This window comes from Argiope bruennichi, chromosome 6 (genome assembly GCF_947563725.1).
Source record: "Argiope bruennichi chromosome 6, qqArgBrue1.1, whole genome shotgun sequence".
Taxonomy (NCBI): Eukaryota; Metazoa; Arthropoda; class Arachnida; order Araneae; family Araneidae; genus Argiope; species Argiope bruennichi.
The window spans coordinates 43195691-43217738 of NC_079156.1; the positions used below are offsets into that span (position 1 = coordinate 43195691).

The 22048-nt window shown below is 29.1% G+C and overlaps 1 long non-coding RNA gene across 1 annotated transcript; it reads left to right on the forward strand.

Annotated features, from left to right (window-relative positions):
- Positions 1-11365: 11365 nt before the first annotated feature.
- On the forward strand, positions 11366-13680 carry LOC129971074 (uncharacterized). Its single transcript, XR_008784755.1, has 2 exons — positions 11366-11465; positions 13318-13680. It is a non-coding gene; the product is annotated as an uncharacterized LOC129971074 (long non-coding RNA).
- Positions 13681-22048: the final 8368 nt, after the last annotated feature.

Consider the following 22048-nt stretch of genomic DNA (forward strand, 5'->3'; position numbering starts at 1 on the left):
ACCCTCAGAAGCTACTGCACCCCCTTTCCGTGGTAACGCGGGCACGACAACCTCATCATCATTCATACTAACTGTCAATCAAAATTATACTAACTTTTCAAGTCGTAACATCTCATTTGGAATAAAATTTAAATTTCCCGATAATATCAATATGAATTCACATAAACTTCTTCATTTTATCGTTTTAACAATGAAATGTATTTCTTATTTCTTAATCCATGAACACATTTCTACGTATCAAGTGAAAATGATACTTTCGCTCTTCGCAAAGGTCAACACATGTATTCAGTCGCCACGTGGTCGGAATTCCCATGTTATATATAAGACTAATGATCAGTTGTTTTTCCACTCGATTAGCCCAACAGACTGATTTCCTGTGAATGGATTTCATTCAAAATTTCATTAAACATTTTGAAATGTAGTCATAATTTAGTACCATAATTCAGTCGTCTAACTCAAAGGATTTTTGAATTATCGCGTTCACACACAATCAGACAGACTTGCGAACAAAAATGATTATAAAAATGTGTTATCAAACATTTTTATAATCATATAACGGCCCAGAAAAATCTGAAAAGTGGAGATTTGTCAAAATCTCGAGGCCTAATTTTTTCTCGATTACAAAAATTCCTCTGTATTTCGTATGTCATAAAGTAAAATATCGAATTAAACATCGATCTTCAATATGTGGTTTATACAATTCATTATAACAAAATGAAAATGATGAAATTCTTCTAATGAAATAATATTAAATCGCAGGAAAGGTAAACAGGCATTAGTAAAGCAAAAGCACTTTGATGTCCTTTATATATTTAAAATATTTTGGAAAAGCCAAAGAACTAGTTCCACAGCCTCAGCCATATGTTTGTTCGTCCACTTTTATTTTAAATGAAAACTCATATCTCTTATGTATATCATCGATGGTCGCCGATTCTCCCTTTCTATTTTAGAAACAATTCTCAGAAGCAATACATTATTGCACATTTTCTACTGGGGAAAAAATCCATAACAGAATACTCCAGTTCCAAACATTCAACAGAATTTTCAATTTTTATTTCAAATGAAAGTTTATGCATCTTGGTAAGCTATTAATAGTCTCTAGTTCTTCAACATACCTAGTATTCGTGGGATATTTTGAAAAGTTTGCTTTACTGTCTATTCAGTACTCAGAAAATCCGTCTTTTAAAGTGATTGTGACACTCCCCACGTCACAGTCGCTAAAACTTTTGCCATTTTTTCATTTCTTATAAAATCATTAGCTCTATATACGTCATGCCCTCCTACCTCCAGGATCCACAACTTTCTAGAGATATCACAAAATAAAACTTTAGCAGAGTTCCCAACCCATCTTAACAAATAAAGATTTTGTTCAATTTTATTTGCTATTAATTTGACATCCAGGTATAATATGTAAAAATGTTCTATGCTTTTTTATTCTAATTTAATTTAAAATGGTATTTTGTTTTGTTATAAGAAAGTGCATTTCATTAAATTTAGTATACATGAATAAATAAATAGCATTAGAAAACGTATTCTTCAGTAAAATGATTAGTTTTGAGTTAAACTTAAGCCTAATGAACAGAGTGGAGTATGTATAAAGAACCGTCTTTTTCCTTGAGAGACAAGATGTAAAATTTGTCAATTTGTGCAATTCACACACCAAATTTTCTCATCTTGCTTTATTAAATTTTGAGTTATCGAATTCTAATCGATAGTTAAATAGTTTGCTGCCTTTGTTCAGCATTTGATATACGTCTGCAACTCTACTAATAAAACCGCATGCGAAATTTCACCCATCTAGATAGCTGCATTTTTGAGTTGTCATAGCAACATTTACGCGAACGGGTGGACAGCATTTTTCTCTTTTCTTAATCTTGATAGCTTTTCTGGTAGATTACGACCAACGTTTGATTAAAATTTGTAATTTTTGTGTAGCTATGACAAACCAAATTTCATTTAAGTAGCTCTTTCCGTTTGTGAGTTTGGAAACGGTAAAATACCACCACCTTTCTGCTGTCATTCCACTGACAATCCAGTTAACTGGATATAAAAGGGAACTCAAAGACAGACAGACAGGCATAATTCTGAAAAAGGTTCTTTCCGGATTTTAGCATATTTAAAATGCCGAGATTCATCAGAGTCTCGAAATCTAGCTTTTTGTCGAATACAATTTTTTTTTGTCTTTACACTTTGGAAAGAAAGAATAAACCCCCCTAGCATGCATTATTATAAATTTATTCCCCATCAGCCACTTTTGGCCACTAACTGGTTCGGCAATATTAATGCTTGCTAAAATTTTCAATTGAATATTTAATGTAACTTGCTCTCTTAATAGCTTCTACACCATTTTTTAGGCTTCGAATTTTAATAGTCATATAACTCACATTATTTTAGAAGTCTCACACTTTTATGTTCATTGTACTCTTATTTTATGTCAGGCCCTGGAACATTTGAACTCTAAAGCGAGAATTAATGCAAAAAAGTTTTGCCGAAACCAATCATATGTTAAAAAAAATATGAGAACAAAAAGCACAGAATCTTATGTGTAATGCAGAATTTTTTTAAAAATAATTTATAAAATATCTTATTCAACAACAAAAAAATGATCTGATTCATCATAAAATACTGTTTTTAGTTTTACTTCCAATAAGATTTAAATGACGGAAATGATTATATTTTATTTTGTTTCAATCAATAAATGTGTAAAAAAATATGAAATTAAAACTTTTTATAGTCCTTTGATTCTAAGATATCCCATTCTGTGAAATATTCTTGACACTCCAACTATTAAATAAATAGATAAACATTTTAAACATTTGCGTCCAAATCTGATTGAATTATGAAATTTTGAATATCAATATTTTAGGACAATCAACAATTTTATAATTTTAGACTTAGAGAAATTCCGAGCGCTATCTTGGTGTTATCTTCTTTGAGACGGTCAATAGAGTAGTCTAAAATGTTTTTATAAGATAGTAATATTCATAACTCATTCAGTTTTAGTTCAAAATAAAGTGGGATTTTCTTTTTATTTAAAATATTAATGTCTCCAGAATATTTTATTTAATATAATTCATAGGATCGGTAGTCTGTATAAAATTAAAAAAAATTCAAGACTCATCAGAACATTTATTTTCTCGAACTGCATGAAATAGCATTCTTTAAGTCATTTAGAACATTTTCCTATTAGAAGTATATGTCTAATACCAACTGCTTGCAATTTAGACATTGAGATCCAATTAGAGTGAACATCCTGTCTATATATGAACTATTTTTATCTCAAATGCTACAGAATTATTGAATTAATAATATAGATATCTTTTAAAGCGACAGAAATCTTCTCTTAACTTACCTCTCTAAAAATATGATGTTTTATTTAATTTTTTACAGACTTGTGCTAAATATGTTCTTTTTCACAGTTTAGTTTGCAATAAGATTTTAATTTAATCTTTTAATGTGAACTTTTGTCAAAGTGTTGGCAACGTGTTGATAAAAGCTAATTTTTCACATACACGCGCAACATGTTTGTGCACGTTAAATGTTATTTTTAATATCTATGAGGTAAATTACAAGAAAATTTCAAAATTGATAAAAAAAGAAATTTAATTTATATGCTATAAATTGGTATCATTAAAATTTTAATTTTTTAAATTTTGAGGTTATCTAAAGATAATTTTGTATTGTGATATTTTCGAATGTTATCGTGGAAAACGCCAAAAAATGTCGCAAATTTTTTAATTAATTAAAATTTTGGTTAAAATTTCAAAGACATTACTGCGAGAAGCCCATTTAAACTTCCCAAGGTATAGATGTATCTAACTTGGTAACTGTAGGTCAAACGGTCTGCCCTGTTTTTTAATGTAATTAAAACAGATGCAAAATGCTACTTCTTGTTATTTTCCAACTCTTGTCATCTGCCTCAAAAGAATTCTGTTTTAGAATCCACATCCGGTTTCATGAGGGAATGTTTCAAGAAAATTATGAGTTTGGGAAAGTTATGAGCAAATGGTGTAAAGCTAATTAAAAGGAGGAAAAAAAATTAGGTCATATATCTACATCGTAGTATTCCAGCAGAAGAAAAGAAAATTAAAATTTTCATTACCCTATTTCAAGAAAACTAGGATGTTTGCGCGCAGCTGTTAATACAGGAATTTTATGTGATATTCATACAAAAAAATGAAACATTTGGTTGTCTTTTAGTAGGTTTTTCTTAGTCTCAGATAAAATAATTTGAAATTAAATAAATTTTCTCAAAATACTTAACTAACTGCAAAATCAGTGGTTTGAAAAAACATAGGAAATCCTTCTTATTATTCTTTCCTATATTATTAAATCTTTTCATATTCTTTTGTATACTTTTTTTTCTTTTTAATACTTTTTTTCTATGGGGCTGTGTCTGTTCTTATATGTGCAGATTCTTAATATAAATAAAAGTCATTGTGGCTATGTATGTTTGTTTGTATTCTTCTCCCCAGCTCCTCTTAAGAAACTAGACAGAATTCACATTTTTTTAGTACATTTATTATTTAAGACAGTAAAAAGAATACTGTTGACTCTTTAAAAATGCTAAAGCTAAATAAATATTGAATTAATTAAAAGTTAACCGAAATTTTAATTAACCATTTTCCGAATTAACTATGGAACAAATAATCTCACAAGAAACACTTTTTTTTAATGCACAAAAGCTTGCCGTTTCGATGATACCAATGCCATTTCTGAACTTTTTTTTCCAGTTTTTACTAATTTTTAAAAATTTAGTAAATGGAAAGAGGCAAACGATTTTTATTTCAGGAAATTTATAAATACTTCTTTACTAAGCAACGATAAGACTTTGGATTTCTCTACCTTCTTTAGTTATTTATGTTTTATATTTTAAAAGAGTTTTGGAAACATTTTTCAGTGGTTTTAGAAGACAGTTCTGAAATATTTGCGATCATATTTTATTGTTAAAGAATTAAAATACAAAACAATGAATTATTGCATGCACATAACAGCAAAATTCTAGGAAAATACTAAAAAAAAAAAATTAAAAAGCAGACGATTAATAATTTATATAATAATTATGGGCACATGTGCTAGTTTTTTCATATATTTTGGTTGTATATTAATTAATTATATATTCAATTTGATGCTTCTTCTTATTTATTTATTTTTATTTCTTAAGGAACATACTGTTTAAGCATTACACCACACATTAAATTAGTGTAAATTTACTTTCTTATGTAAGTGTAATTCAAAGAAACATTTTAAATAATTTTTTCCAGTTTTAAAAATATATCTTAAATTACTCTAGGTGAGGTAATATTCTGTGTGATTTGATATTTATTCTTTCATGATATCCCCCCTCCCACCCAAATTGCTTTTTATTCGGAATAAAGAAGATTTCTGATAATAGAAAGAAAAAATTTATAAATTTTACTATGAATTTCGGTTACATTCTAAATTTGAGATACTGGAAAGTAGTCATTAGTTATATGAAAACATCTATTCAAAAAAATGTGTTTCAACCGTTAAAGTTTTATTTAATTCTCTATCTCTATTAACAATTGAGATGAAAGAGGGTATGTTGCGTTTTTGCCATGTTGACCAGATCGCGTATACGCAGGCGTCCTTGCACAGGGGTAGTGCATCTTTCTCGTGATCAGGGGCATCCCGGTTCGAGCATGGTTCTTCTTCATATGTGTTCTGTCTGTGAGGTGAGTGAATGTGCCCCCCTGTAAAAAGGGGTTGTGCAAGCGAGTGTGTGAGTTTCATCTTCATATGAGCTAGAAGTTAGACTTCTGCCCTCGGGTGCTCAGGGGTCTTTACCCTCAGAAGCTACAGCACCCCCTTTTCGTGGTAACGCGGACACGACATCATCACCAGATCATACGAATTATAGAATCGAATTTGAAACATATATTCCTTGAATGTTGTGTGCATATCGGAACAATTTTTTTTTGAAATTTTAACTAATGAAAAATTAACATAAATTTTGGGGGCTTTCTTTATAAATCACGAGAGTATTATTATATAAAAAAGCTTTTATAATGTTTTAAAATTAAAAAAAATGCCTTTTTTAATGTATCAGTTCAATAGTTGTGAAAATTTTGTTTGAATTTGGGGCATTTTTTAAAAATATTTTATTATGGAAATTTCAACAATTTAATCATGCGAATTTTCCCGAAAATTTAAAAATATTTTTTTGCTTAATTTCCAACAATATATTACATTGTTGCTTTTAAATTCACACAATTTGATAGTTTCATCCCATATTTAATCGCACTATAATTGAAAAGTAAGAAAGCAGGAAACAGCTTAAGGAAACCATTGATTTTAAAATCGAAAAAATGATAGAAAATAAGAAATTTCTTTTTATCATCTTTTTATCACCAAAATATATGTTCACATTCAACTAAAATGGTTTGAATAAGATGTATTGCTGAATAAAATGAATATTTGAAGGCAAAAGTTATTTTAGTGACTTTTCCCCAAACGATGTTCTAATTTTATTGGGTTGGCAAGTAAATGATTGCGGATTTTAAATGAGAAGGAAAATTCAAAATCTGTGATTAAAAGTATAATTATTCAGTAAGGCCGTGTCCGTCTTTGTCAATGACCTTTTGCCACTTTTCAGGCAGTGTCAGAATTCCATGTCCATAAAACTTCCTATTTTTGTAAACAAAAAAGACAATTAAATCTGATTTTACATCATGAGCGTCATTAAAAATTTTACCATTTAAAGAGTTCTGCATGGAACGAAATAAATGGTAATCTGAAGGTCCAAGGTCCGGGCTACCCGCTACAAGGGAAAACATTATTAAGATTTGCCAACTTACCCTCTTTTCTTGAACTCGTCGCTCAATTTGGTGAGTTGTTGAACGTAACGTTTGAATTAATCGTTTGGTTTTTTGGTAAAAGTTCAAAGTGCAAAATTCCTTTATAATCCCACCAAATTGACAGCATAATCTTTTTATGATGCACCTTAGCTTTTGGTATCGTTTGAGCTGATCCATCTTCGATCCATGATCTTTTTTAACTTACGCTGTTATAAACTTTCCACTTTTCGTCACCAGTAATTAGTAGTTTCAGAAATAAATAAAATTCGTTGTGTTTCAGAAGTGAATCGCAGATGCTATTACGTTGCATCAAATGAATTTTCTTAAGTTTGTAGTGAAAGCTTATAAGCCAGTTAATAGCTACGCTACACGAGCAAATGGTTTTGTATTGTGGTCATGTTACTGGGCTGCGGACCACACAGTCCCAGGTTCTATCCTCCCGTATCACAATCCGCCATAAGCTTATGAAAGATCCATAAATCGAGTTTCTTGAGGCAGTCAAGCTGTTTTAATATTTTTTTAATGCATGTGTGCTATAAATCGAGATTTTCTGCAATCTCACGTGATGTGCTGTGATGATATGAACTGAATAGGCCTGATATGGTTCTCATAAACTTCCACTAGGTGGCCAGATCGTTGCTGATTTTTCAGTGAAAAATCACCGGAACGAAATTCGGCAAACCAAGTATGACACGGTCTTTCTTTCAAGTTTTCATTCCCATTTACGACACATGCTTGCGATGGGTTCTACCATTTTCGGAAATAATACATGCCTGAACTGAGCGTCTTGTTCTTTTATCTTTAAATTGGGATAAAAGCAAAATTAAATAATTAATCGATACAATTTTTTAAAACTAAATTAAAGGTGAAAGTTCAAACAATAAAGAAACAATATAAATTTGGTGCTTAAACACGTTGGCAAAACAAAAGAATGTGTTAAAACTATCTATTGACAAAACCCGCAATGATTTAGTTGCTAACCCTGTATTTAAATATCTTTGAATTATTCCAGATATATTGATTTTTGCGAAATTTAAATGAAATGGATAATAAAGATTTCGATTAAACATTAGAAGAAAACGTGCTTGCATTTTATGTTTAGAGGATTTTTTTTTTACGTAATTAAAAGTCATCTTTTGTTCAGAAAAACAAAATTTTTATAAAAATTCAGTACCTGTGCATAAATGTATTTTTTAAAAAGTAATTTTAAATTGGAATTACAAAATTACATCTAATTTTGTTCCAAATAAATTTACATAGTATCAGCGGAGGAAAAGTAATTGAAAATATTAAAAATTAAGTCACCTAGAATATTTTGAAATAAAAAAATTAATAAATCTTTTAATTTGTTTTTAAAAAATTACTGCACTTCATTTTAAAGAATTTTTTCAAACATATTTGATGTATCCATAAAAGATTTCATAACCCTAAGTGAATAATATCTGTGTAGTTTATAAGACGAGTAAAAAGGAGAAGTTAAAAACCATGAAAAATAACAGATAGAAGAATTACGTTCATAGTTAGTTTCTAATATCACTATGATAAAATATTCAAAGGACTTAATTCCATTATAAAGGAACAGAACATATGCCAGCTTATTTAAATATTACGACTTTGATGTCTATAACAGTTTGATGCATGCTTAAAATAGTTTGTTGATGGAATCATAGACATGAGATTATGTCTGAAAGATTTAATTTGAATTAAATACAACCAACGGTTTTTGCAAACCAACTGCTTGTAAAAGGGGTTAGTAATAAATAAAAAAATGTTTAATGGTACTTTAATCTTTTTAATAAAGCTTTAACTAGAGCATTAAAAAAGTTACTTTTTATAAAGCATAAGGAGATTAAGACAAAATCTTTACCGATTTTACCAATTTTTATTTTAAATAAAAGTTTATGGCCCTATATATGCAATCATTGGTTACCTATTCACTCTCAGCGATTTCGAGTTCTGAAATTTATTCCAAAATAAATGACATTATACGCAACTACAAAAGTTGGACCGATTTCGCCGATTTTACACACAACTTTGAGTGGACAACGTTGAGTGTCACAACTTGAGTGGACAATAAGCATTTACATGCTTACAGTGCCATTGAAAATTCTCTATCAGTTCTGAATCAGAGAGGTATGATATGTGGAGATTCGTCAAAATCTTAGGAATTTTCGAATTCGTTCGAATTTTTTGATGATTATAATACTTCCGCCGTATATACTTCATATATGAGAAACTAACAAGAACAGTATGGTTGAATTTTTTGTACAACTTTACGAGTTTCATGCTTGTAAAAGATGGAATTTTGTATGTTTTGTATGAAATTTTGTTTTTCAATATGAAAACGCAAAAAGTTGTCAATTATAGTATGTTGAATAATCAATTATTATATTAATTTCTTGCATATAGTGCAATCTAGTAGTTCATATAGATAGTTTTTAGTCTTAAATTATGAAGCATATTTCAGACAAAAAGTAGAAAAATCATAAAATAAAAAAGTTTTCTGCAAATATTTTTATTAGTTTATTACAAAAGTACAAAATAATATTTTAAAATCAAGAATCAAGCAATCTATGAAAGATATTATAAAAAAATTTATATCATAAAGAAAAAATTATCCAAAAATGCTTTGAGTTACGAAAATTAAATTTGATATGTGGTCTTTACAATAGATGTATATCAAGTATTGAACGAAATCCATCCTAAGGAAGTCTGTCTGTCTGAGAAAAAGTCAGTAATGTAAAAACAAAACATAAAGAGCTATATGGATAAAATTTGATACACATATTTAGAATTTCTATAATGTACAGTTATATCAAATTTGGAAGCAAATCCGTCAAACAATTGATTGTCTGTCAATTACCACTTTTGCATGCATATAAATGCGATAATTCACCATAGGTATATGAATTCGATCCACAATTTTAGAATCGATTTTAGAATAGATTCTTTTCAAATTTTGAGCCATCTCTGTCAAAAAGTCCACGTCCGTCGATTAAAAATTTCTTTTGCAGGTAGGCGCATTGATTTAAATAAGTGAATTTGGGCATGTAATTTTGCGATAATAACTTTAGTTCTATATATAACGTTGATTACAATACATTGTTAAAAAGGGGTCCGAAATACATACCCATGTACCACTTACCAAGTACCACTTTTCTGATACTTTTGCATTAATCCCACGTCAGCGATAAATCGTCAAAGATGGAAAGTTAGATTCCAGGAAAAACATTAGATTCAACTTAAAGATCAATCATCCGCAACTTCTGCTCGTCATTGGCATGCAATTAATATATGACCATCGATTTTTTTTTACTATATTACGAAACACACAATTCTAATGTATGAAAATAAAAATCTGAGCACTGGTACCGTTCATGGCTTTGCCTAAATTTTTTTGCATGTCAAGGGGGTAAAATTTGATTAGAAAGTATGCGAGAAAGTTTCAAAGAGACCACTCTTGAAGATTTGTATTTTTTATTTAAAAAAAAAACTCACGCCATTCTAAATTAGCCATATTTATCCTAAAAATAAGAGCGTTTTCTTTTAAATTTTCCAACCGAACTGAAAGCGAGGCAACTTCTGAAATTTAATAAAGAAAGAAGAAAATTTTAATCAATTTATTAAATGTTGGTTTACAAAATGAAATAGTGCCAATAAATCTGTGTGTTCTAAAAATTGAAGGAATGGAATGTAACTAGGAATTGAAGGAATAGAATGTAACATTTTTTTTAGAGAATACATAATACAGTGATTATTTTAAATCGGAATTTTTTTATATCATTCTTTTCTGAATGAATCAAACTGATATCAAATTTAAAGAAATACCCTAAAGCACAAGACATTGTATGGCATTTCTACAATGTTGTCGGACACTCTAAATGCCATGCTGTATCGTAAAGATATCGGAAGAATAATATTGAAAATTTTGTATTAACTCGGGTGAAATATCGAAATTTAGCGACATTTTAAAATTAAAAACTAAAATATTATTAAGGGATTTTTTTGCATATTTGCGTTGAGAGATATTTGTAGGTTGATTGATGTATTTCGAAATCAAATTTTGTTGGCTTGTGAGTAAAAAACCTGTCTAAATATTCATTTCAGATGTATGCATTAATATTAATGAAATTATTCATTAATATTATATTTCAATGTTTTAATCTATCAGAGATTTTTGTAGGTGGATTCATTAATGTATTTCGACCTCAAATTTTGATGGTTTGTGAGTAAAAAACCTCTCTTTAATAGTCATTTCAGATGTATGCATTAATATTTACGCCATCTTTATTTTATCATTAAATTTATCTTAGCATTTTCAAAAAAAAAAAAAAAATGCAAAACGAAATTCAAGTCAGAAGCAAAAAATGAACTATTTCATTTAAACAACTGTTCATTTCGAATTTAAATAAAAATTCGTCCTTCTGGTTGTAATTAAATTTCAAGGTAAATTTGTTGAATCACACGAATATAGCAAGATCTTCATTTTATAGTGAAGTGACGTGATCTATAAATAAATTTTATTATATGTTCGACATGTATATAAATGAAGATGTGAGACAATTGAAATCATACAGACAGAAGATCGCTTCATTCAGTTGATCCACTGACATCCTCTTTGCTAATCTTAGAATCATGAATTTTAAGGTAAGTAAAAAAATAAATAAATAATTTTTTCTAAAAAATACCTTTTTTTAGAAGGTAAGAAAATTTTTGCTGTGGGACAACAAAAATTGTGCTTTTCAATTATTTGTACAAAATTTATTTTTCAGTTTTTGTATTATTGTACAACGTTTTTAAAATTTTGAACAATGACAAACGAATTTTTTTAATAGTTAACACCCAGCTGTCAAGCTGTCAATTTAAGTAACATACCCAATTTTGTTTCTGAAATTTTTTGGGAAAAATAAATCTTGAATTGTAGTTGTTGCCATCAGAATAAATACTGAAAATGCTATTAGATGAATTTACAACTCGTACATGGTATAAATAAGTTGATATTTATCATTTGTGATTGCATGCCTTTTTTTGTTTGGTTTATAAGATTTAGAACATCTTATTTTATTTTGGAAACTGAATTAATTGATGCTATTTGAAAAGAAAAATATTTAAATCTATATTTATTATTGTTCTCAATTTGTTTTATCCATCTAAAACTCAGTGTTGCTGACTGAAAACAAGCAGTTTCTTAGAATGGATCCATATTTAAAATTAAATAAGTCATTTAAAGCATTTCCATGATTTATACAAAAAAAAACAATATTATGAACTTACATTAACCCATCAATGATCGATTTTTTAAAAATTCCGATATTTAAGATGTAATAATTTAAAATACCATAACAATAATCTTTAAAATACTTCCAGAATGATTTTGAACTGCTCTACTTGCATTTTTTCTCAACCTTCATTTTTGCTACCAGAATTGCAAAATTTTTCACCAAGGGCAGAGGTCAATGATTCGGCATCCAATAAGAATACCTCTCCACTCAGAGATGAATTTAACGTTACAGAAAGTAATACTGCAAATTCGAAACAATAACTGACAAAGAAATTTTCTCTAAATTTAGATGCGATAACATTTATTTTAGAGGTGGGTTTACACTCGTCCAATTATAAGACTGCTAGTAGGCAGCGGATGCGATGAAAGGTTGAAAAATGCTGTTCGGTGGATGGCAAGTAATTGGGACAAAAACATGTCACTGTATTGTATTTATTTCTTACTGAGCATGCGTTTGTACAATCTGGCGGTTTTTTGGTGTGAAAACATTAATCATCTACCATATATTAATTCCGGCATTTTTTTTGCCCTTTGTTCTTTTTGATGCGAGACTGTTTGTGTTTTTTCCATTTTATTTGGCCTTTCTTTTCTATAGTTTACCAAATTTAAGTATGTTGAGCTTCTTATTTTTATTTTACCATGTTTCTTTGTGTAAATATCTATCATTTTAATACGACAAACAGTAAAAAAAAGAAAAAAAATCAAAGAGGAAAAAAGGAAAATTTATAGCCAAGCCTAGAATGCCTGAATTCATCTTATAAAATTTAGTCGAACATAAATCAGTGCTATTCTCCGCATGCGCTGACTACTGGTCATCTTATAACTGATATAGCGTAAACCTGACATAAAGATGTGTTTACACTCGGTCAGATATAAGTTTCCAGCAAGTTACGCATGCGCAGAAGGAAAATGGCACATGCGCAAAGAGACCGGACAATAGCAAGTTCTTGTATCGACGGGATATATACTTGCTACTTTACAGTTTCTGCGAAAGCGTGGTTTTAGTGGATGGTTTGTAGCTGGTTGAGTGTTGCAGACTGAAGAGCATGGGAAATGAAAACATGCTTAACTTAGAAATTGATAATATTGTGAAATTTGAATTCTTGTAATAAGAAAAATATTTATTTTAAGAAAGCGGATAAATTGAAATTATTGCACGTAAACATTAATCACGTATACGTCTGTTTATTAAAACATGGCAATTTCTTTGTTTTGCAGGCGCTTCTTTTGATCTTCGTTGCCCTGTTCGCTGCATGCAATGCAGCGTATATTGGAGCTGGAGCAGGAATTGGAGTTGGGGCGGAAGGTGGCGCTGGAATCGGAGCTGGAGTCGGAGCTGCAGTTGGAGCTGCTGGACGTGCAGTTGGTGGAGTTGGAGCTGGAGCTGGCATTGGCATCGGAGCTGGAATCGGAGCTGCAGCGTATTAAAGAAGCTAATGCCTAAATTTTTCAATTTTGTTTGTAAATTCTTCAATATGAATCTTCTAATGCTACAATTTTGTTTTTAAATCCTCCAAATTACTTTATAAATCTTTCAATATGAATATTCTTATGTTGCAATAAAGTTTTGCTACGATCCAATTATTTTCATGTTCTTTTCAAATTTAGCATCCATAAACAAGTAAGAAAAACAAAAAAACAGGGTACTGCATTAAGTTTAAATTTGAAAGTTACGATGAAGTTTTATAATATATTACAGAAAATAATCAAAAATTAACTCTTAATAATATTTAATTTTTCTAGCAATAAATAGTCTTATCAGTTAATATTTAAGAACTTGCACCTTGGAAACATTAACCTGTTTAAAAAATCTGATCAATATGAATATTTAATAAAATGATCACATTTTCAGCATTTGCAAGTTATAATAATCAGAATGCTGAAAAGTGTCATGTAAATAAAAAATGAGAATTTTAATCAGTATTGAGTTAAAATACATCAAAAACAAAAACATAATTTCATAATTTCTGCATATTAATTTGTTATCTTTAGAAATTAATTTTAAAATAAATTTATAAATTTTTTTTCAAATGTATATAAAGAATGTCAAAGTTATGTGATCGTCCGTTAAACAAAATTACAAATATTTTTGAAGATTGAAGAAGTTTCATGGTTTTCACAGATTCTTAAATAGAGATTGTTAAGTTGATATAAAATAAATTGATAGCAATTTATATATTAAAACCTTTTGGATTGTTAAAAATCTATTTTTACTAGTCGATATATCGAATATTTTTGAGGATAAATATACTTTCCAGAACTTAACAAACTTTCAATTCAATAAAGAACCTTTAATATGAAATGGTTTCGGTTGATTTTAACTCATTATCTTCGATGTCCGTCTGAACCTTCGACCAGCTGCTAAATTCTCTTCTATTTGCCACCATAGTGTAAATTAGATAGCATGGGCATGGAAATTAATGGGCTTCCATCCTCCCTTCGTCATTTTTAAGACGAAAAGATAAATTTCTACATGTTTTTTTACAACTTATTCTTCTATTGTTTTACCTTTGTATTTCTAGCATTATAAATACACAGTCCTTCTTTTTAATTTAAAATGCTGCAAGAAAGGAGCCAAATAACTTTGAATGACATTATTTACCAATTAGAAAATGTTCGGAAAAATGACTGAAAGTAATTAAATTAATGTCATTAATTACTGTCCTTAGTTTAAAGAGTATGCAAGTGGAAGTAAAAAATTTTCTTTGGAGTTAATGTCAAAGGAAAGTTTTATTTTTACTATAAAGAAATAAAATAATAGCAGTGACAGAAGACCATGTACTAGAATTCAACGGAACAACAAATTCAGTTTTAAGTTCATTGTGTCACTACAAATCAATATTGCAAATTGTATTTAAAATGAAATTGTTTTTGAAACATTTACAAAAGTTTGTTAGCAATTTTATTTATATCACTAAATGTAATTGTTTGTTCTAGACAGAAGACAAACTTTTGTCTTAAACTAAATATTTCAAAAGCTATTGGTGAAAAAAACTCTAATATTTAATTTTGTTTAAATAAATGTGTTAGAAAATAATTTTGAAAATAGAACATAGTACAGATTGTTTAGAAGAAGAATCTAGATTGAAATGTGTCAAATTATATGTAGCTAGTACTAAATGTTTCAGCGATGCTCATGAGATAGATAGATACATTTATTGTATATAGATAAATTGATTGTTTATTGTAGATGGATCTTACTTGTTGTGGTTAAGTCAATATTTGCAATTAATAAGGGGCTACTACTAGAAAGAAAACATAGAAATGAATTTGGGCACAAGTATTAGATTAGGAAGCTTGGAAAAAGTAGCGTATATAACACAGCGAATGCAGCTACCTATTCTCGCTCAGAAAATATGCTTGAAAATTCATTAGTTTATAAAGATTTCTTTAAAATAAAATACGTAAAATTGTATAAATGGATTGATAGTGTGTATCTGAAGAACATCTATTCAGATATAAAAAAACATCAATTTGTTTTTGTGTGATATTTTCCTATTGTGGATTGAATAATAATTAACGAGCTGTTTTTCCTATTCAGTTTAAAGTTTCAAATGTTTTTCTAAGCAGTTCATCAGGTTGCTTGAGGAATGAACTAACGTATTGTTCATCAAATTTTTTGAAACATGAAAATGAGAGATAGGTGTGATTTTTAGTCATCTCTGCGAGAAAACTTTTAATCTTCTAAAATTCCCATGAGTAGTTAAGGTTCCAATAATACTCATGGTTTCTTGCTTTACATGTGATGCCTTAATACCTTAAATACTTTGACTGAATGCAAAATAACAACAACTGGGGCCTCAAAAGTTAAGTTTTTCCCCATTTAATAGCCCATTTTAATTATCAGAAATACATAGAAAATTAATAAAATGAAAATATAATCTTATGAAAAGAACTTTTAGAGCACCGTTCTCAAACAGTTTTTGATCCCTATTCTTTGTGTGGAGACTTCGGGCCGCAATTGTCCCTAAAATGTAAAATCTAACTTGTGGCATCCCTATCTGGTGGGGAATTTAAAGTCTGAATAAACACATTGCCGACTGAGTATGAAATCGTCAAATAGTATATGCAATAATTGAAAATGATTCTGGAATTATTTGGCTTTTTATATGTTGATTCTGCGTTGTCAAGGTTAGGAAAATATGCTTGATGCCATAAATAGCTAAAAGGCAAAAGGACTGACTGTTTGGAATACGTCACAGTAGAAATGTGTACTTGACATATGAATATCTTTAATTACCCAGTGTCCCCTATTATTGCATTGTCCAAATCAATATGTAGCTGTTAATCCTCCTTAGATTAGGCACTAATTCAAACCAAATCCAAGAGATCGTTGAAAGAAGCACGCAGTAACTGCTGGGGGTAAAGACCCTCGAGAACCCGAGGGCAGAAGTTTGACTTTAGCTTAAATGAAGAAACACTCTCTTGCACAACCGCCTTTTACAAGGAGAGGGGGGGGGGGGGCTTTGTCACATACCTCCTGGTCAGAAAGCAGAGTAAAGAGCAAACATGCCCGAACTAGGACTCGAACTCCGGACGCCCAGATCACGGGGAAGACGATACAAGATGTCGGTCCGAATCATTATTTTAAACAAAAATGTTTATTAAGGATTTAAGTATGAAAAGAATGAGATATTTCTGCCTATATATATCAAAATATGTTTTTAGAGTTAACCTAACAGCATCTGTAGGGCTTTTTCTGAAGCCAATTTGTTTAACTTTTTTAAACGAGCTTTACATTTTTATTCATAAAGTTGTAATGTGGAGAACTGGTATAGACTAAATCTGCCGTGTACTTGTTATCCGTTATATTTGCTACTTTTGTAGCTTTTACTCAGCTGTCTTATGACTATTACTCAGTAGCGAACAGTACCTATAGTCTTGGATGTACTAAAGTGGGGGGAAGGGGGCTATGCTTCCAATGATTTCTTTTCTTGAGTCGGCGCATCTGCTTCATTACTCGAAATTATTTAAAAAAAATCGAATACAATGCTATGTACTGCTTGTTAATTACATGTGGATAAATAGGATAACAGTGTTAAATCAGCCGGAGGTTGTCTTCGTGAAACATTCTTTCATTATCTCTAATAAATGTACGCGTGTATTATTAACCCCGTAGTATTGGTGAACAATAATTACAAAAAAGTTTATTAGAGCAAGATATGTTTTTTTTTTCTTTCTTGCTTATGGCACTTGTCATAGACAAGCCCGCTGATTTAGTCAGTGATTTTAAGCCGAGTTTTAGCATCTCTTGTTTCAGTAGCGCCATCTAGGGCCAACAGTACGTCTTAACTACTCACGTGTCACAGCCCTTTTTACGGGGCGGACTTCATTCATACATTTCATTCATTCATCCACAGATCGTAATTTAGATCTGAGTTAGAGCACCTCGGATGCAAGAATTCTTATTTCTAAGGTTCAAATTTTATTTAAATATGTTTGAATTATTCGAGGTATATTCATTTTTGCAGAATTTAAATGAAATTGATAAAAAGATTTCGTTTAAAAACTAAAAGAAAGCTGTGGTTGCATTTAATGTTCAGAGTTTTTTTTACATAATTGATAGAACTCTTTTGTTTAGAAAAACCTAAAATTTTTTATAAAAATTTGGTCCATATGCATAAATATATTAAAAAAATAATTTTCAATTGGAATTACAAAATCACTTCATATTTTGATCCTAATTAATTTATATAGTATCATAGGAGAAAAAGTAATTGAAAATATTAAAAATCAAGTCGCCTAGAATATTTTGAAAAAAAAAAAAAAAAAAAAAAACAAATAAATAAATATATCTTTTTATTTTTTTAAAAAATGATATATTTCGCTTCAAAGATATTTGCTGTATTTATATTTTAATGCTTATGCGTAAAAAATTTCATAACCCTAAATAAATAATATCTGTGTTCCCCTTAATATCTCTCTAGTTTACAAAATAAGTAAAAAAGGAGAAGTTAAAATACCATGAAAATTGACAGATTACTTTTATAGTTAGTTTCGAATATCACTATGATAAAATATTCATGGGTCTTGACTCCATTATAAAGGAATAGAACATATGATAGCTTATTAAAATATTACAATTTTGATGTCTATAGCAGTTTGATGCATGCTTTAAATAGTTTGGTGAAAGAATCATAGACATGAGGTTATGTCTTAAAGATTTAATTTGAATTAAATACAATCAACGTCTCTTGCAAACCAACTGCTTGAAAAAATTTTAGTAATAAAAAAAAATGTTTAATAAAACCTTAATTTTTTAATAAAGCGTCAATTAGTGCATATAAAAAGTTACTTTATTAGTTTAATTAATTACTTTATTTTAAATAATAGTTTATGATCCTATATATGCCATCATTGCTTACCTAACCACTATAATCGATTTCGAGTTTTGAAAGTCACATCTACAAGAGTTGGACTCATTTCGCCGGTTTTACACACAACTTTGAGAAGAAAACTAACCAATAAGCCTATTCCATGTTTACTGTGTCATTTAAAATGCTTTATCAGTTCTGAATCAGAGATATCTAATATTTGGAGATTCGTCGAAATCTTCGGAATTTTCGAATTCTTTCGAATTTTTTAATGCTTATAATACTGTGGCCGTATATACGTCATATACAAGAAAATAACAAAAAACAGCATGACTGAATGTTTTTTAGACAACTTTACTTGTTTAATGCTAGTAAAAGATGGAATTTTGTAATCGGTTTTAACTCTTTTCTTGATATACCATAATTGAAAAATTGTGCGGAGTTATTTGTTATAGATGAAAGCGTAGAATGTTGTCAATTTTAGTATGTTTAATAATCAATTATTTTATTAATTTCTAGCATATTGTGCAATCTAATAGTCAATATAGAAAGTTTTGAAGTCTTAAATTATGAAACATATTTCAGACAAAAAGTAGAGAAGCCATAAAATAAAAAAGTTTTCTGTAAATGCAAAGTTTTTTTTCTTTTTTAGTTTTTTATAAAATCTATGAAAGATATTATGACACAATTTATATCACTAGGAAAAAAAAATACCATACATTCTTTAAAGAAAATGTCAAAAAATTCAAAAACGATAACTTTAAAAATGCCTTACCTACAAGTATTAAATTTGGCATGTGGTCTTTACAATAGATTTGTTGATGTTTATCAAGGATTGAATGAAATCCATCCTAAGGCAGTCTGTTTGTCTGAGAAAAAGTTAGCAAGGTACAAAACATAAAGAGCTACATAGATAAAATTTGATGCACAGATTTAGAATTTCTATAATGTATAGTTATATCAAATTTGGAAGCAAATCAGTCAAACAGTTGATTGTTTGTCAATTACCAGTCTGTAATTACCAGTTATGGTGAATTATAGCATATAAATGCTATAACTCACCATAGTTAAGTGAATTTGATATACAATTTTAGAGTAGACTTTAGAATAGATTCTTTACAAATTTTGAACCATCTCTGTCAAAAGGTCCACGTTTGCCGATCAGAAATTTCTTTTGCATGTAGGCACATTGATTTAAATAAGTGAATTTTGGCATGCGATCTTGTGATTATAACTGTAGTTCTATATATAACATTGGTTACAATCCATTGGGAAAAAGCAGTCCGAAATACATACCCATGTACCACTTACCAAGTACCACTTTTCTGATACTTTTGCATTAATCCCACGTTAGCGATTAATCGTCAAAGATGGAAAGTTAGATTCCAGGAAAAACATTAGATTCAACTTAAAGATCAATCATCCATAACTTCTGCTCGTCATTGGCATGCAATTATTATATACCATCGATTTTTTTATTATATTACGAAGCACAAATTTCTCGTGAATGAAAATAAAAATCTGAGCACTGGTACCGTTCATGGCCTTGCCTAAATTTTTTACATGACAAGGGAGTAAAACTTTATTAGAGAGTATGAGAGAAAGTTTCAAAGAGACCCCTCTCGAAGATTTGTATTTTTTATTTTAAAAAACTCATGCCATTATAAATTAGCCATATTTATCCTAAAAATATGAGCATTTTCTTTTAAATTTACCAAAAGAACTGAAGGCGAGGCAACCTCTGAAATTTAATAAAGAAAGAAGAAAATTTTAATCAATTTATAAAAAATTGGTTTAAAAAATGAAATACTGCCAATAAATCTGTGTGTTCTAAAAATTGAAGGAACCAATTAGAATGCAACTTTTTTTAGAGAATATATACTTTTTTTATATCTTTCTTTTCTCAATTTATCAAACTGATATTAAATTTAAAGAAATCTTCTATAGCACTAGATATTGTACGACATTTCTACAATGTTGTCGGACACTCTAAATGCCAAGCTATATTGTAAAGATATCGGAAGAATATTGTTGAACATTTTGTGTTAACTCAGGTGAAATATCGAAATTTAGCGACATTTAAAAATTAAAAACTAAAATATTATTAAAGAATTTTTTGTTTTTCTCCTACATGGAAGACGAAGAGATTTAAGTGATTATATGAGCCGTTTATTTTGAAAATAGGGCAAGTCCATTTTTGTTGTTGCGAGATATTTAAAGTTTTGCATTTCAATAAATTTAAAAATATTAGTAGGTATTAATAGATATATTTTTTGTATTTTGTGGTACCAGATAGCGTAAGTTTTTAATCCAATAGCGTTTACAATGCTGATTAAAAGATAAGAGTTTTATTATAACTAAATGGACTTGCCTCACTTTCAAAATTAATGAATTATTGTAAACGTATATTTAATTGGAAAATATTTCAGTTGCGTCAGCCTTTTTTTAATAATAAAAACAAAATACTATTCAAATTTTTATAAATATTTAATCATTTGATAAAAAAGGAAACAAAGCAAAGAATATTTTTGTAGAAAATATAACATAACAAAAGAAAACCAATTCAGTTTTATTAAGAATTTCTATGAAATTATACATTTTAAGTTTATACCCAGGTATAATTAAATTTAATTTTATTCAGGATTTAAAATTTTAAAATGTTCATGATGGACGGGAGGTATATATTTTAATAAATCCATCATATCATTGTATTTTTCAGATGTAATAAATCTCCTTTTTTCTTACATAAAAGATAATTTTATATTTCTGAAATTACTTGGAATTATTTACCTTCCTTGTTGTGTTGACAAATCGATCATTTTAAATTCAAAATCTCGTTCTATCGAAGTTTTGTTGAACATTTTGTATGGTGCATCCCTTGTAAATCTGATCCAGCATATAGTTAATCAATTCACGGTTTCTCCATCTGTATTTTTCTTTTTTTAAAAAATAATTTCCAGAGGTTCGGTTGAAAATAAATTTCCATGTTTAAATACATGTACTAAAAGTTAATTATGGTTCTTACAATTTTGTATTGCTTTATAGTAATCCTCGGAAATAGGCAAGGAACTGGTTTCTGGATTGAATAGTTACTGGATAGTTCCACTCCAAAATCACGATCGTTCGGTAGAAATGAATGTCCTGACAATAAAAATTTTTGATCAATGATATTTCTTTCGTTTTCACTGGACTGAATAATCGGTGATGGAAGTAAACATTATTATTGACACACACAATTAAGATATACTTTTTATTATTTATAAAATGCTGTACAACCACCGATTTTCAATATCAAAAATGGATAAAAAGAAAACACCCTAGATTTCAGACATGATGTCAAACGGCCACATTTGCTTCACCATAGAGCAACCGGAGATAAATTTTGCCGTAATATATTCGGTCAAATATTATTTCAATCTAAGATGGACTTGCACCACTTTCAAAATAAACATATTTTCAAAACTGTTAAGAGCTAAACCTTCCATCTTCCAAATATTAGAATCTAAATTATTTTTTACTATAAATTTTTTGCTCATAAAAAGATTATAACAAGTTTTATCTATAACTGCCATTATCCCCATTTTTTTCAAAAATGGACTTGCCCTACTTAGAAAATAAACGGCTAATATGTTACT